The sequence below is a fragment of the Anomaloglossus baeobatrachus genome, chromosome 4 (assembly GCF_048569485.1).
Source record: "Anomaloglossus baeobatrachus isolate aAnoBae1 chromosome 4, aAnoBae1.hap1, whole genome shotgun sequence".
NCBI classification, from domain to species: domain Eukaryota; kingdom Metazoa; phylum Chordata; class Amphibia; order Anura; family Aromobatidae; genus Anomaloglossus; species Anomaloglossus baeobatrachus.
The window spans coordinates 670,939,396-670,954,801 of NC_134356.1; the positions used below are offsets into that span (position 1 = coordinate 670,939,396).

A 15,406-nucleotide genomic window follows, 5' to 3' on the forward strand; every position below is an offset into this window, starting at 1 on the left:
TCTGTCCACAGTGAAAGGTAAAATACGTTGAAAGTTGACTAATTCTTTGAGAGCCCATCAAAAGCATAGGAACCAATCTTAAATGAGAATTGACAAGCTTTTTTTATATTATGAGCAATATGTTGCCACCAACCACTCTAACTTGTCACGTGATGAGCCAGTAAATTTACGCCATTGCTTGGATTAGTTTTTGCCTGCATTACAATTAGTGATAGACTTAGCTGTCAATATTTACAGTTATATCGAATTCCAGTTGCCCAAAACTTCTTAAACAACGCTTAGAAACTGAAATCTCTGGCCATACAATAGATTATATTTCTATTTTGCTTCAAGTCGCTTGGATTAGTTTTGCCTGCATTACAATTAGTGATAGACTTAGCTGTCAATATTTACAGTTATATCGAATTCCAGTTGCCCAAAACTTCTTAAAAAACGCTTAGAAACTGAAATCTCTGGCCATACAATTGATTATATTTCTATTTTGCTTCAATTCGTTACTCTGTCATACTTTAAGGTTAACGACGATGTAACATGGCCACTCTCTTACTCTAACCAAGTTATCTCAAGTTTGTAAATTAATTTTACACATTGGATGGATAAAACCTACGGATCTTTTTCCAAAAGTCACTGGATGTGAACAGAAAGCCAAAGGAATGGCCAGCACGGGGGTCGAACCCGCAACCTTGGCGTTATTAGCACCACGCTCTAACCGATTGAGCTAACCGGCCACTTTTGCCCCATATCTACTCTCTTTTAATGAACTTGCTCTAATTTTGAGCCAGCTACTTACCTCTCAAAGCTTGATCTGTCCACAGTGAAAGGTAAAATACGTTGAAAATTGACTAAGTCTTTGAGAGCCCATCAAAAGCATAGGAACCAATCTTAAATGAGAATTGACAAGCTTTTTTTATATTATGAGCAATATGTTGCCACCAACCACTCTAACTTGTCACGTGATGAGCCAGTAAATTACGCCATTCCTTGGATTAGTTTTTGCCTGCATTACAATTAGTGATAGACTTAGCTGTCAATATTTACAGTTATATCGAATTCCAGTTGCCCAAAGCTTCTTAAAAAACGCTTAGAAACTGAAATCTCTGGCCATACAATAGATTATATTTCTATTTTGCTTCAAGTCGCTTGGATTAGTTTTGCCTGTATTACAATTAGTGATAGACTTAGCTGTCAATATTTACAGTTATATCGAATTCCAGTTGCCCAAAACTTCTTAGAAAACGCTTAGAAACTGAAATCTCTGGCCATACAATAGATTATATTTAAATTTTGCTTCAATTTGTTACTCTGTCATACTTTAAGGTTAACGACGATGTAACATGGCCACTCTCTTACTCTAACCAAGTTATTTCAAGTTTGTAAATTAATTTTACACATTGGATGGATAATACCTACGGATCTTTTTCCAAAAGTCACTGGATGTGAACAGAAAGCCAAAGGAATGGCCAGCACGGGGGTCAAACTCGCAACCTTGGCGTTATTAGCACCACGCTCTAACTGATTGAGCTAACCGGCCACTTTTGCCCCATATCTACTCTCTTTTAATGAACTTGCTCTAATTTTGAGCCAGCTACTGACCTCTCAAAGCTTGACCTGTCCACAGTGAAAGGTAAAATACGTTGAAAGTTGACTAATTCTTAGAGAGCCCATCAAAAGCATAGGAACCAATCTTAAATGAGAATTGACAAGCTTTTTTTATATTATCAGCAATATGTTGCCACCAACCACTCTAACTTGTCACGTGATGAGCCAGTAAATTACGCCATTGCTTGGATTAGTTTTTGCCTGCATTACAATTAGTGATAGACTTAACTGTCAATATTTACAGTTATATCGAATTCCAGTTGCCCAAAACCTCTTAAAAAACGCTTAGAAACTGAAATCTCTGGCCATACAATAGATTATATTTCTATTTTGCTTCAATTCGTTACTCTGTCATACTTTAAGGTTAACGACGATGTAACATGGCCACTCTCTTACTCTAACCAAGTTATTTCAAGTTTGTAAATTAATTTTACACATTGGATGGATAAAACCTACGGATCTTTTTCCAAAAGTCACTGGATGTGAACAGAAAGCCAAAGGAATGGCCAGCACGGGGGTCGAACCCGCAACCTTGGCGTTATTAGCACCACGCTCTAACCGATTAAGCTAACCGGCCACTTTTGCCCTATATCTACTCTCTTCTAATGAACTTGCTCTAATTTTGAGCCAGCAACTGACCTCTCAAAGCTTGACCTGTCCACAGTGAAAGTTAAAATACGTTGAAAGTTGACTAATTCTTAGAGAGCCCATCAAAAGCATAGGAACCAATCTTAAATGAGAATTGACAAGCTTTTTTTATATTATGAGCAATATGTTGCCACCAACCACTCTAACTTGTCACGTGATGAGCCAGTAAATTACGCCATTGCTTGGATTAGTTTTTGCCTGCATTACAATTAGTGATAGACTTAGCTGTCAATATTTACAGTTATATCGAATTCCAGTTGCCCAAAACTTCTTAGAAAACGCTTAGAAACTGAAATCTCTGGCCATACAATAGATTATATTTAAATTTTGCTTCAATTCGTTACTCTGTCATACTTTAAGGTTAACGACGATGTAACATGGCCACTCTCTTACTCTAACCAAGTTATTTCAAGTTTGTAAATTAATTTTACACATTGGATGGATAAAACCTACGGATCTTTTTCCAACAGTCACTGGATGTGAACAGAAAGCCAAAGGAATGGCCAGCACGGGGGTCGAACCCGCAACCTCGGCGTTATTAGCACCACGCTCTAACCGATTGAGCTAACCGGCCACTTTTGCCCCATATCTACTCTCTTTTAATGAACTTGCTCTAATTTTGAGCCAGCTATTGACCTCTCAAAGCTTGATCTGTCCACAGTGAAAGGTAAAATACGTTGAAAGTTGACTAATTCTTTGAGAGCCCATCAAAAGCATAGGAACCAATCTTAAATGAGAATTGACAAGCTTTTTTTATATTATGAGCAATATGTTGCCACCAACCACTCTAACTTGTCACGTGATGAGCCAGTAAATTTACGCCATTGCTTGGATTAGTTTTTGCCTGCATTACAATTAGTGATAGACTTAGCTGTCAATATTTACAGTTATATCGAATTCCAGTTGCCCAAAACTTCTTAAACAATGCTTAGAAACTGAAATCTCTGGCCATACAATAGATTATATTTCTATTTTGCTTCAAGTCGCTTGGATTAGTTTTGCCTGCATTACAATTAGTGATAGACTTAGCTGTCAATATTTACAGTTATATCGAATTCCAGTTGCCCAAAACTTCTTAAAAAACGCTTAGAAACTGAAATCTCTGGCCATACAATAGATTATATTTCTATTTTGCTTCAATTCCTTACTCTGTCATACCTTAAGGTTAACGACGATGTAACATGGCCACTCTCTTACTCTAACCAAGTTATTTCAAGTTTGTAAATTAATTTTACACATTGGATGGATAAAACTTACGGATCTTTTTCCAAAAGTCACTGGATGTGAACAGAAAGCCAAAGGAATGGCCAGCACGGGGGTCGAACACGCAACCTTGGCGTTATTAGCACCACGCTCTAACCAATTGAACTAACCGGCCACTTTTGCCTCATATCTACTCAATTTTATTGAACTTGCTCTAATTTTGAGCCAGCTACTGATCTCTCAAAGCTTGATCTGTCCACAGTGAAAGGTAAAATACGTTGAAAGTTGACTAATTCTTAGAGAGCCCATTAAAAGCATAGGAACCAATCTTAAATGAGAATTGACAAGCTTTTTTTATATTATGAGCAATATGTTGCCACCAACCACTCTAACTTGTCACGTGATGAGCCAGTAAATTACGCCATTGCTTGGATTGGTTTTTGCCTGCATTACAATTAGTGATAGACTTAGCTGTCAATATTTACAGTTATATCGAATTCCAGTTGCCCAAAACTTCTTAAAAAACGCTTAGAAACTGAAATCTCTGGCCATACAATTGATTATATTTCTATTTTGCTTCAATTCGTTACTCTGTCATACTTTAAGGTTAACGACGATGTAACATGGCCACTCTCTTACTCTAACCAAGTTATTTCAAGTTTGTAAATTAAATTTACACATTGGATGGATAAAACCTACGGATCTTTTTCCAAAAGTCACTGGATGTGAACAGAAAGCCAAAGGAATGGCCAGCACGGGGGTCGAACCCGCAACCTTGGCGTTATTAGCACCACGCTCTAACCGATTGAGCTAACCGGCCACTTTTGCTCCATATCTACTCTCTTTTAATGAACTTGCTCTAATTTTGAGCCAGCTACTGACCTCTCAAAGCTTGATCTGTCCACAGTGAAAGGTAAAATACGTTGAAAGTTGACTAATTCTTAGAGAGCCCATCAAAAGCATAGGAACCAATCTTAAATGAGAATTGACAAGCTTTTTTTATATTATGAGCAATATGTTGCCACCAACCACTCTAACTTGTCACGTGATGAGCCAGTAAATTACGCCATTGCTTGGATTAGTTTTTGCCTGCATTACAATTAGTGATAGACTTAGCTGTCAATATTTACAGTTATATCGAATTCCAGTTGCCCAAAGCTTCTTAAAAAACGCTTAGAAACTGAAATCTCTGGCCATACAATAGCAAGTCGCTTGGATTAGTTTTGCCTCTATTACAATTAGTGATAGACTTAGCTGTCAATATTTACAGTTATATCGAATTCCAGTTGCCCAAAACTTCTTAGAAAACGCTTAGAAACTGAAATCTCTGGCCATACAATAGATTATATTTAAATTTTGCTTCAATTCGTTACTCTGTCATACTTTAAGGTTAACGACGATGTAACATGGCCACTCTCTTACTCTAACCAAGTTATTTCAAGTTTGTAAATTAATTTTACACATTGGATTGATAATACCTACGGATCTTTTTCCAAAAGTCACTGGATGTGAACAGAAAGCCAAAGGAATGGCCAGCATGGGGGTCAAACCCGCAACCTTGGCGTTATTAGCACCACGCTTTAACCGATTGAGCTAACCGGCCATTTTTGCCCCATATCTACTCTCTTTTAATGAACTTGCTCTAATTTTGAGCCAGCTACTGACCTCTCAAAGCTTGACCTGTCCACAGTGAAAGGTAAAATACGTTAAAAGTTGACTAATTCTTAGAGAGCCCATCAAAAGCATAGGAACCAATCTTAAATGAGAATTGACAAGCTTTTTTTATATTATGAGCAATATGTTGCCACCAACCACTCTAACTTGTCACGTGATGAGCCAGTAAATTACGCCATTGCTTGGATTAGTTTTTGCCTGCATTACAATTAGTGATAGACTTAGCTGTCAATATTTACAGTTATATCGAATTCCAGTTGCCCAAAACTTCTTAAAAAACACTTAGAAACTGAAATCTCTGGCCATACAATAGATTATATTTCTATTTTGCTTCAATTCGTTACTCTGTCATACTTTAAGGTTAACGACGATGTAACATGGCCACTCTCTTACTCTAACCAAGTTATTTCAAGTTTGTAAATTAATTGTACACATTGGATTGATAATACCTACGGATCTTTTTCCAAAAGTCACTGGATGTGAACAGAAAGCCAAAGGAATGGCCAGCATGGGGGTCGAACCCGCAACCTTGGCGTTATTAGCACCACGCTCTAACCGATTGAGCTAACCGGCCATTTTTGCCCCATATCTACTCTCTTTTAATGAACTTGCTCTAATTTTGAGCCAGCTACTGACCTCTCAAAGCTTGACCTGTCCACAGTGAAAGGTAAAATACGTTGAAAGTTGACTAATTCTTAGAGAGCCCATCAAAAGCATAGGAACCAATCTTAAATGAGAATTGACAAGCTTTTTTTATATTATGAGCAATATGTTGCCACCAACCACTCTAACTTGTCACGTGATGAGCCAGTAAATTACGCCATTGCTTGGATTAGTTTTGCCTGCGTTACAATTAGTGATAGACTTAGCTGTCAATATTTACAGTTATATCGAATTCCAGTTGCCCAAAACTTCTTAAAAAACGCTTAGAAACTGAAATCTCTGGCCATACAATTGATTATATTTCTATTTTGCTTCAATTCGTTACTCTGTCATACTTTAAGGTTAACGACGATGTAACATGGCAACTCTCTTACTCTAACCAAGTTATTTCAAGTTTGTAAATTAATTTTACACATTGGATGGATAAAACCTACGGATCTTTTTCCAAAAGTCACTGGATGTGAACAGAAAGCCAAAGGAATGGCAAGCACGGGGGTCGAACCCGCAACCTTGGCGTTATTAGCACCACGCTCTAACCGATTGAGCTAACCGGCCACTTTTCCCCCATATCTACTCTCTTTTAATGAACTTGCTCTAATTTTGAGCCAGCTACTGACCTCTCAAAGCTTGACCTGTCCACAGTGAAAGGTAAAATACGTTGAAAGTTGACTAATTCTTAGAGAGCCCATCAAAAGCATAGGAACCAATCTTAAATGAGAATTGACAAGCTTTTTTTATATTATCAGCAATATGTTGCCACCAACCACTCTAACTTGTCACGTGATGAGCCAGTAAATTACGCCATTGCTTGGATTAGTTTTTGCCTACATTACAATTAGTGATAGACTTCGCAGTCAATATTTACAGTTATATCGAATTCCAGTTGCCCAAAACTTCTTAAAAAACGCTTAGAAACTGAAATCTCTGGCCATACAATAGATTATATTTCTATTTTGCTTCAAGTCACTTGGATTAGTTTTGCCTGCATTACAATTAGTGATAGACTTAGCTGTTAATATTTACAGTTATATCGAATTCCAGTTGCCCAAAACTTCTTAAAAAACGCTTAGAAACTGAAATCTCTGGCCATACAATAGATTATATTTCTATTTTGCTTCAATTCCTTACTCTGTCATACTTTAAGGTTAACGACGATGTAACATGGCCACTCTCTTACTCTAACCAAGTTATTTCAAGTTTGTAAATTAATTTTACACATTGGATGGATAAAACCTATGGATCTTTTTCCAAAAGTCACTGGATGTGAACAGAAAGCCAAAGGAATGGCCAGCACGGGGGTCGAACCCACAACCTTGGCGTTATTAGCACCACGCTCTATCTGATTGAACTAACCGGCCACTTTTGCCTCATATCTACTCTGTTTTAATGAACTTGCTCTAATTTTGAGCCAGCTACTGACCTCTCAAAGCTTGATCTGTCCACAGTGAAAGGTAAAATACGTTGAAAGTTGACTAATTCTTAGAGAGCCCATTAAAAGCATAGGAACCAATCTTAAATGAGAATTGACAAGCTTTTTTTATATTATGAGCAATATGTTGCCACCAACCACTCTAACTTGTCACGTGATGAGCCAGTAAATTACGCCATTGCTTGGATTAGTTTTTGCCTGCATTACAATTAGTGATAGACTTAGCTGTCAATATTTACAGTTATATCGAATTTCAGTTGCCCAAAACTTCTTAAAAAACACTTAGAAACTGAAATCTCTGGCCATACAATTGATTATATTTCTATTTTGCTTCAATTCGTTACTCTGTCATACTTTAAGGTTAAAGACGATGTAACATGGCCACTCTCTTACTCTAACCAAGTTATTTCAAGTTTGTAAATTAATTTTACACATTGGATGGATAAAACCTACGGATCTTTTTCCAAAAGTCACTGGATGTGAACAGAAAGCCAAAGGAATTGGCCATTCCTTTGGCTTTCTGTTCACATCCAGTGACTTTTGGATGTGCACGGGGGTCGAACCGGCAACCTTGGCGTTATTAGCACCACGCTCTAACCGATTGAACTAACCGGCCACTTTTGCGTCATATCTACTCTGTTTTAATGAACTTGCTCTAATTTTGAGCCAGCTACTGACCTCTCAAAGCTTGATCTGTCCACAGTGAAAGGTAAAATACGTTGAAAGTTGACTAATTCTTAGAGAGCCCATTAAAAGCATAGGAACCAATCTTAAATGAGAATTGACAAGCTTTTTTTATATTATGAGCAATATGTTGCCACCAACCACTCTAACTTGTCACGTGATGAGCCAGTAAATTACGCCATTGCTTGGATTAGTTTTTGCCTGCATTACAATTAGTGATAGACTTAGCTGTCAATATTTACAGTTATATCGAATTCCAGTTGCCCAAAACTTCTTAAAAAACGCTTAGAAACTGAAATCTCTGGCCATACAATTGATTATATTTCTATTTTGCTTCAATTCGTTACTCTGTCATACTTTAAGGTTAACGACGATGTAACATGGCCTCTCTCTTACTCTAACCAAGTTATTTCAAGTTTGTAATTTAATTTTACACATTGGATGGATAAAACCTACGGATCTTTTTCCAAAAGTCACTGGATGTGAACAGAAAGCCAAAGGAATGGCCAGCACGGGGGTCGAACCCGCAACCTTGGCGTTATTAGCACCACGCTCTAACCGATTGAACTAACCGGCCACTTTTGCCTCATATCTACTCTGTTTTATTGAACTTGCTCTAATTTTGAGCCAGCTACTGACCTCTCAAAGCTTGATCTGTCCACAGTGAAAGGTAAAATACGTTGAAAGTTGACTAATTCTTAGAGAGCCCATTAAAAGCATAGGAACCAATCTTAAATGAGAATTGACAAGCTTTTTTTATATTATGAGCAATATGTTGCCACCAACCACTCTAACTTGTCACGTGATGAGCCAGTAAATTACGCTATTGCTTGGATTAGTTTTTGCCTGCATTACAATTAGTGATAGACTTAGCTGTCAATATTTACAGTTATATCGAATTCCAGTTGCCCAAAACTTCTTAAAAAACGCTTAGAAACTGAAATCTCTGGCCATACAATTGATTATATTTCTATTTTGCTTCAATTCGTTACTCTGTCATACTTTAAGGTTAACGACGATGTAACATGGCCTCTCTCTTACTCTAACCAAGTTATTTCAAGTTTGTAAATTAATTTTACACATTGGATGGATAAAACCTACGGATCTTTTTCCAAAAGTCACTGGATGTGAACAGAAAGCCAAAGGAATGGCCAGCATGGGGGTTGAACCCGCAACCTTGGCGTTACTAGCACCACGCTCTAACCGATTGAGCTAACCGGCCACTTTTGCCCCATTTCTACTCTCTTTTAATGAACTTGCTCTAATTTTGAGCCAGCTACTTACCTCTCAAAGCTTGATCTGTCCACAGTGAAAGGTAAAATACGTTGAAAGTTGACTAATTCTTAGAGAGCCCATCAAAAGCATAGGAACCAATCTTAAATGAGAATTGACAAGCTTTTTTTATATTATAAGCAATATGTTGCCACCAACCACTCTAACTTGTCACGTGATGAGCCAGTAAATTAAGCCATTGCTTGGATTAGTTTTTGCCTGCATTACAATTAGTGATAGACTTAGCTGTCAATATCTACAGTTATATCAAATTCCAGTTGCCCAAAACGTCTTAAAAAACGCTTAGAAACTAAAATCTCTGGCCATACAATTGATTATATTTCTATTTTGCTTCAATTCGTTACTCTGTCATACTTTAAGGTTAACGACGATGTAACATGGCCACTCTCTTACTCTAACCAAGTTATTTCAAGTTTGTAAATTAATTTTACACATTGGATGGATAAAACCTACGGATCTTTTTCCAAAAGTCACTGGATGTGAACAGAAAGCCAAAGGAATGGCCAGCACGGGGGTCGAACCCGCAACCTTGGCGTTATTAGCACCACGCTCTAACCGATTGAGCTAACCGGCCACTTTTCCCCCATATCTACTCTCTTTTAATGAACTTGCTCTAATTTTGAGCCAGCTACTGACCTCTCAAAGCTTGACCTGTCCACAGTGAAAGGTAAAATACGTTCAAAGTTGACTAATTCTTAGAGAGCCCATCAAAAGCATAGGAACCAATATTAAATGAGAATTGACATGCTTTTTTTATATTATCAGCAATATGTTGCCACCAACCACTCTAACTTGTCACGTGATGAGCCAGTAAATTACGCCATTGCTTGGATTAGTTTTTGCCTGCATTACAATTAGTGATAGACTTAGCTGTCAATATTTACAGTTATATCGAATTCCAGTTGCCCAAAACTTCTTAAAAAACGCTTAGAAACTGAAATCTCTGGCCATACAATTGATTATATTTCTATTTTGCTTCAATTCGTTACTCTGTCATACTTTAAGGTTAACGACGATGTAACATGGCCTCTCTCTTACTCTAACCAAGTTATTTCAAGTTTGTAAATTAATTTTACACATTGGATGGATAAAACCTACGGATCTTTTTCCAAAAGTCACTGGATGTGAACAGAAAGCCAAAGGAATGGCCAGCATGGGGGTTGAACCCGCAACCTTGGCGTTACTAGCACCACGCTCTAACCGATTGAGCTAACCGGCCACTTTTGCCACATTTCTACTCTCTTTTAATGAACTTGCTCTAATTTTGAGCCAGCTACTTACCTCTCAAAGCTTGATCTGTCCACAGTGAAAGGTAAAATACGTTGAAAGTTGACTAATTCTTAGAGAGCCCATCAAAAGCATAGGAACCAATCTTAAATGAGAATTGACAAACTTTTTTTATATTATGAGCAATATGTTGCCACCAACCACTCTAACTTGTCACGTGATGAGCCAGTAAATTAAGCCATTGCTTGGATTAGTTTTTGCCTGCATTACAATTAGTGATAGACTTAGCTGTCAATATTTACAGTTATATCGAATTCCAGTTGCCCAAAACTTCTTAAAAAACGCTTAGAAACTAAAATCTCTGGCCATACAATTGATTATATTTCTATTTTGCTTCAATTCGTTACTCTGTCATACTTTAAGGTTAACGACGATGTAACATGGCCACTCTCTTACTCTAACCAAGTTATTTCAAGTTTGTAAATTAATTTTACACATTGGATGGATAAAACCTACGGATCTTTTTCCAAAAGTCACTGGATGTGAACAGAAAGCCAAAGGAATGGCCAGCATGGGGGTTGAACCCGCAACCTTGGCGTTACTAGCACCACGCTCTAACCGATTGAGCTAACCGGCCACTTTTGCCCCATTTCTACTCTCTTTTAATGAACTTGCTCTAATTTTGAGCCAGCTACTTACCTCTCAAAGCTTGATCTGTCCACAGTGAAAGGTAAAATACGTTGAAAGTTGACTAATTCTTAGAGAGCCCATCAAAAGCATAGGAACCAATCTTAAATGAGAATTGACAAGCTTTTTTTATATTATGAGCAATATGTTGCCACCAACCACTCTAACTTGTCACGTGATGAGCCAGTAAATTAAGCCATTGCTTGGATTAGTTTTTGCCTGCATTACAATTAGTGATAGACTTAGCTGTCAATATCTACAGTTATATCGAATTCCAGTTGCCCAAAACTTCTTAAAAAACGCTTAGAAACTAAAATCTCTGGCCATACAATTGATTATATTTCTATTTTGCTTCAATTCGTTACTCTGTCATACTTTAAGGTTAACGACAATGTAACATGGCCACTCTCTTACTCTAACCAAGTTATTTCAAGTTTGTAAATTAATTTTACACATTGGATGGATAAAACCTACGGATCTTTTTCCAAAAGTCACTGGATGTGAACAGAAAGCCAAAGGAATGGCCAGCACGGGGGTCGAACCCGCAACCTTGGCGTTATTAGCACCACGCTCTAACCGATTGAGCTAACCGGCCACTTTTCCCCCATATCTACTCTCTTTTAATGAACTTGCTCTAATTTTGAGCCAGCTACTGACCTCTCAAAGCTTGACCTGTCCACAGTGAAAGGTAAAATACGTTCAAAGTTGACTAATTCTTAGAGAGCCCATCAAAAGCATAGGAACCAATATTAAATGAGAATTGACATGCTTTTTTTATTTTATCAGCAATATGTTGCCACCAACCACTCTAACTTGTCACGTGATGAGCCAGTAAATTACGCCATTGCTTGGATTAGTTTTTGCCTGCATTACAATTAGTGATAGACTTAGCTGTCAATATTTACAGTTATATCGAATTCCAGTTGCCCAAAACTTCTTAAAAAATGCTTAGAAACTGAAATCTCTGGCCATACAATTGATTATATTTCTATTTTGCTTCAATTCGTTACTCTGTCATACTTTAAGGTTAACGACGATGTAACATGGCCTCTCTCTTACTCTAACCAAGTTATTTCAAGTTTGTAAATTAATTTTACACATTGGATGGATAAAACCTACGGATCTTTTTCCAAAAGTCACTGGATGTGAACAGAAAGCCAAAGGAATGGCCAGCATGGGGGTTGAACCCGCAACCTTGGCGTTACTAGCACCACGCTCTAACCGATTGAGCTAACCGGCCACTTTTGCCCCATTTCTACTCTCTTTTAATGAACTTGCTCTAATTTTGAGCCAGCTACTTACCTCTCAAAGCTTGATCTGTCCACAGTGAAAGGTAAAATACGTTGAAAGTTGACTAATTCTTAGAGAGCCCATCAAAAGCATAGGAACCAATCTTAAATGAGATTTGACAAACTTTTTTTATATTATGAGCAATATGTTGCCACCAACCACTCTAACTTGTCACGTGATGAGCCAGTAAATTAAGCCATTGCTTGGATTAGTTTTTGCCTGCATTACAATTAGTGATAGACTTAGCTGTCAATATTTACAGTTATATCGAATTCCAGTTGCCCAAAACTTCTTAAAAAACGCTTAGAAACTAAAATCTCTGGCCATACAATTGATTATATTTCTATTTTGCTTCAATTCGTTACTCTGTCATACTTTAAGGTTAACGACGATGTAACATGGCCAATCTCTTACTCTAACCAAGTTATTTCAAGTTTGTAAATTAATTTTACACATTGGATGGATAAAACCTACGGATCTTTTTCCAAAAGTCACAGGATGTGAACAGAAAGCCAAAGGAATGGCCAGCACGGGGGTCGAACCTGCAACCTTGGCGTTATTAGCACCACGCTCTAACCGATTGAGCTAACCGGCCACTTTTCCCCCATATCTACTCTCTTTTAATGAACTTGCTCTAATTTTGAGCCAGCTACTGACCTCTCAAAGCTTGACCTGTCCACAGTGAAAGGTAAAATACGTTCAAAGTTGACTAATTCTTAGAGAGCCCATCAAAAGCATAGGAACCAATATTAAATGAGAATTGACATGCTTTTTTTATATTATCAGCAATATGTTGCCACCAACCACTCTAACTTGTCACGTGATGAGCCAGTAAATTACGCCATTGCTTGGATTAGTTTTTGCCTGCATTACAATTAGTGATAGACTTAGCTGTCAATATTTACAGTTATATCGAATTCCAGTTGCCCAAAACTTCTTAAAAAACGCTTAGAAACTGAAATCTCTGGCCATACAATTGATTATATTTCTATTTTGCTTCAATTCGTTACTCTGTCATACTTTAAGGTTAACGACGATGTAACATGGCCACTCTCTTACTCTAACCAAGTTATTTCAAGTTTGTAAATTAATTTTACACATTGGATGGATAAAACCTACAGATCTTTTTCCAAAAGTCACTGGATGTGAACAGAAAGCCAAAGGAATGGCCAGCATGGGGGTTGAACCCGCAACCTTGGCGTTACTAGCACCACGCTCTAACCGATTGAGCTAACCGGCCACTTTTGCCCCATTTCTACTCTCTTTTAATGAACTTGCTCTAATTTTGAGCCAGCTACTTACCTCTCAAAGCTTGATCTGTCCACAGTGAAAGGTAAAATACGTTGAAAGTTGACTAATTCTTAGAGAGCCCATCAAAAGCATAGGAACCAATCTTAAATGAGAATTGACAAGCTTTTTTTATATTATGAGCAATATGTTGCCACCAACCACTCTAACTTGTCACGTGATGAGCCAGTAAATTAAGCCATTGCTTGGATTAGTTTTTGCCTGCATTACAATTAGTGATAGACTTAGCTGTCAATATCTACAGTTATATCGAATTCCAGTTGCCCAAAACTTCTTAAAAAACGCTTAGAAACTAAAATCTCTGGCCATACAATTGATTATATTTCTATTTTGCTTCAATTCGTTACTCTGTCATACTTTAAGGTTAACGACGATGTAACATGGCCACTCTCTTACTCTAACCAAGTTATTTCAAGTTTGTAAATTAATTTTACACATTGGATGGATAAAACCTACGGATCTTTTTCCAAAAGTCACTGGATGTGAACAGAAAGCCAAAGGAATGGCCAGCACGGGGGTCGAACCCGCAACCTTGGCGTTATTAGCACCACGCTCTAACCGATTGAGCTAACCGGCCACTTTTCCCCCATATCTACTCTCTTTTAATGAACTTGCTCTAATTTTGAGCCAGCTACTGACCTCTCAAAGCTTGACCTGTCCACAGTGAAAGGTAAAATACGTTCAAAGTTGACTAATTCTTAGAGAGCCCATCAAAAGCATAGGAACCAATATTAAATGAGAATTGACATGCTTTTTTTATATTATCAGCAATATGTTGCCACCAACCACTCTAACTTGTCACGTGATGAGCCAGTAAATTACGCCATTGCTTGGATTAGTTTTTGCCTGCATTACAATTAGTGATAGACTTAGCTGTCAATATTTACAGTTATATCGAATTCCAGTTGCCCAAAACTTCTTAAAAAATGCTTAGAAACTGAAATCTCTGGCCATACAATTGATTATATTTCTATTTTGCTTCAATTCGTTACTCTGTCATACTTTAAGGTTAACGACGATGTAACATGGCCTCTCTCTTACTCTAACCAAGTTATTTCAAGTTTGTAAATTAATTTTACACATTGGATGGATAAAACCTACGGATCTTTTTCCAAAAGTCACTGGATGTGAACAGAAAGCCAAAGGAATGGCCAGCATGGGGGTTGAACCCGCAACCTTGGCGTTACTAGCACCACGCTCTAACCGATTGAGCTAACCGGCCACTTTTGCACCATTTCTACTCTCTTTTAATGAACTTGCTCTAATTTTGAGCCAGCTACTTGCCTCTCAAAGCTTGATCTGTCCACAGTGAAAGGTAAAATACGTTGAAAGTTGACTAATTCTTAGAGAGCCCATCAAAAGCATAGGAACCAATCTTAAATGAGAATTGACAAACTTTTTTTATATTATGAGCAATATGTTGCCACCAACCACTCTAACTTGTCACGTGATGAGCCAGTAAATTAAGCCATTGCTTGGATTATTTTTTGCCTGCATTACAATTAGTGATAGACTTAGCTGTCAATATTTACAGTTATATCGAATTCCAGTTGCCCAAAACTTCTTAAAAAACGCTTAGAAACTAAAATCTCTGGCCATACAATTGATTATATTTCTATTTTGCTTCAATTCGTTACTCTGTCATACTTTAAGGTTAACGACGATGTAACATGGCCACTCTCTTACTCTAACCAAGTTATT

The 15,406-nt window shown here is 37.5% G+C and overlaps 8 non-coding genes across 8 annotated transcripts; all 8 read right to left on the bottom strand.

The window, feature by feature from the left end:
- Positions 1 to 654: 654 nt before the first annotated feature.
- Positions 655 to 728, bottom strand: TRNAI-AAU (transfer RNA isoleucine (anticodon AAU)). Its single transcript has one exon. It is a non-coding gene; the product is annotated as a tRNA-Ile (tRNA).
- Positions 729 to 2,102: 1,374 nt separating this feature from the next.
- TRNAI-AAU (transfer RNA isoleucine (anticodon AAU)) lies at positions 2,103 to 2,176 on the bottom strand. The gene has a single exon. It is a non-coding gene; the product is annotated as a tRNA-Ile (tRNA).
- A 571-nt stretch (positions 2,177 to 2,747) lies between these two features.
- Positions 2,748 to 2,821, bottom strand: TRNAI-AAU (transfer RNA isoleucine (anticodon AAU)). Its single transcript has one exon. It is a non-coding gene; the product is annotated as a tRNA-Ile (tRNA).
- Positions 2,822 to 4,196: 1,375 nt separating this feature from the next.
- On the bottom strand, positions 4,197 to 4,270 carry TRNAI-AAU (transfer RNA isoleucine (anticodon AAU)). The gene has a single exon. It is a non-coding gene; the product is annotated as a tRNA-Ile (tRNA).
- A 4,133-nt stretch (positions 4,271 to 8,403) lies between these two features.
- TRNAI-AAU (transfer RNA isoleucine (anticodon AAU)) lies at positions 8,404 to 8,477 on the bottom strand. Its single transcript has one exon. It is a non-coding gene; the product is annotated as a tRNA-Ile (tRNA).
- A 1,216-nt stretch (positions 8,478 to 9,693) lies between these two features.
- Positions 9,694 to 9,767, bottom strand: TRNAI-AAU (transfer RNA isoleucine (anticodon AAU)). Its single transcript has one exon. It is a non-coding gene; the product is annotated as a tRNA-Ile (tRNA).
- A 1,861-nt stretch (positions 9,768 to 11,628) lies between these two features.
- Positions 11,629 to 11,702, bottom strand: TRNAI-AAU (transfer RNA isoleucine (anticodon AAU)). The gene has a single exon. It is a non-coding gene; the product is annotated as a tRNA-Ile (tRNA).
- A 2,506-nt stretch (positions 11,703 to 14,208) lies between these two features.
- On the bottom strand, positions 14,209 to 14,282 carry TRNAI-AAU (transfer RNA isoleucine (anticodon AAU)). The gene has a single exon. It is a non-coding gene; the product is annotated as a tRNA-Ile (tRNA).
- Positions 14,283 to 15,406: the final 1,124 nt, after the last annotated feature.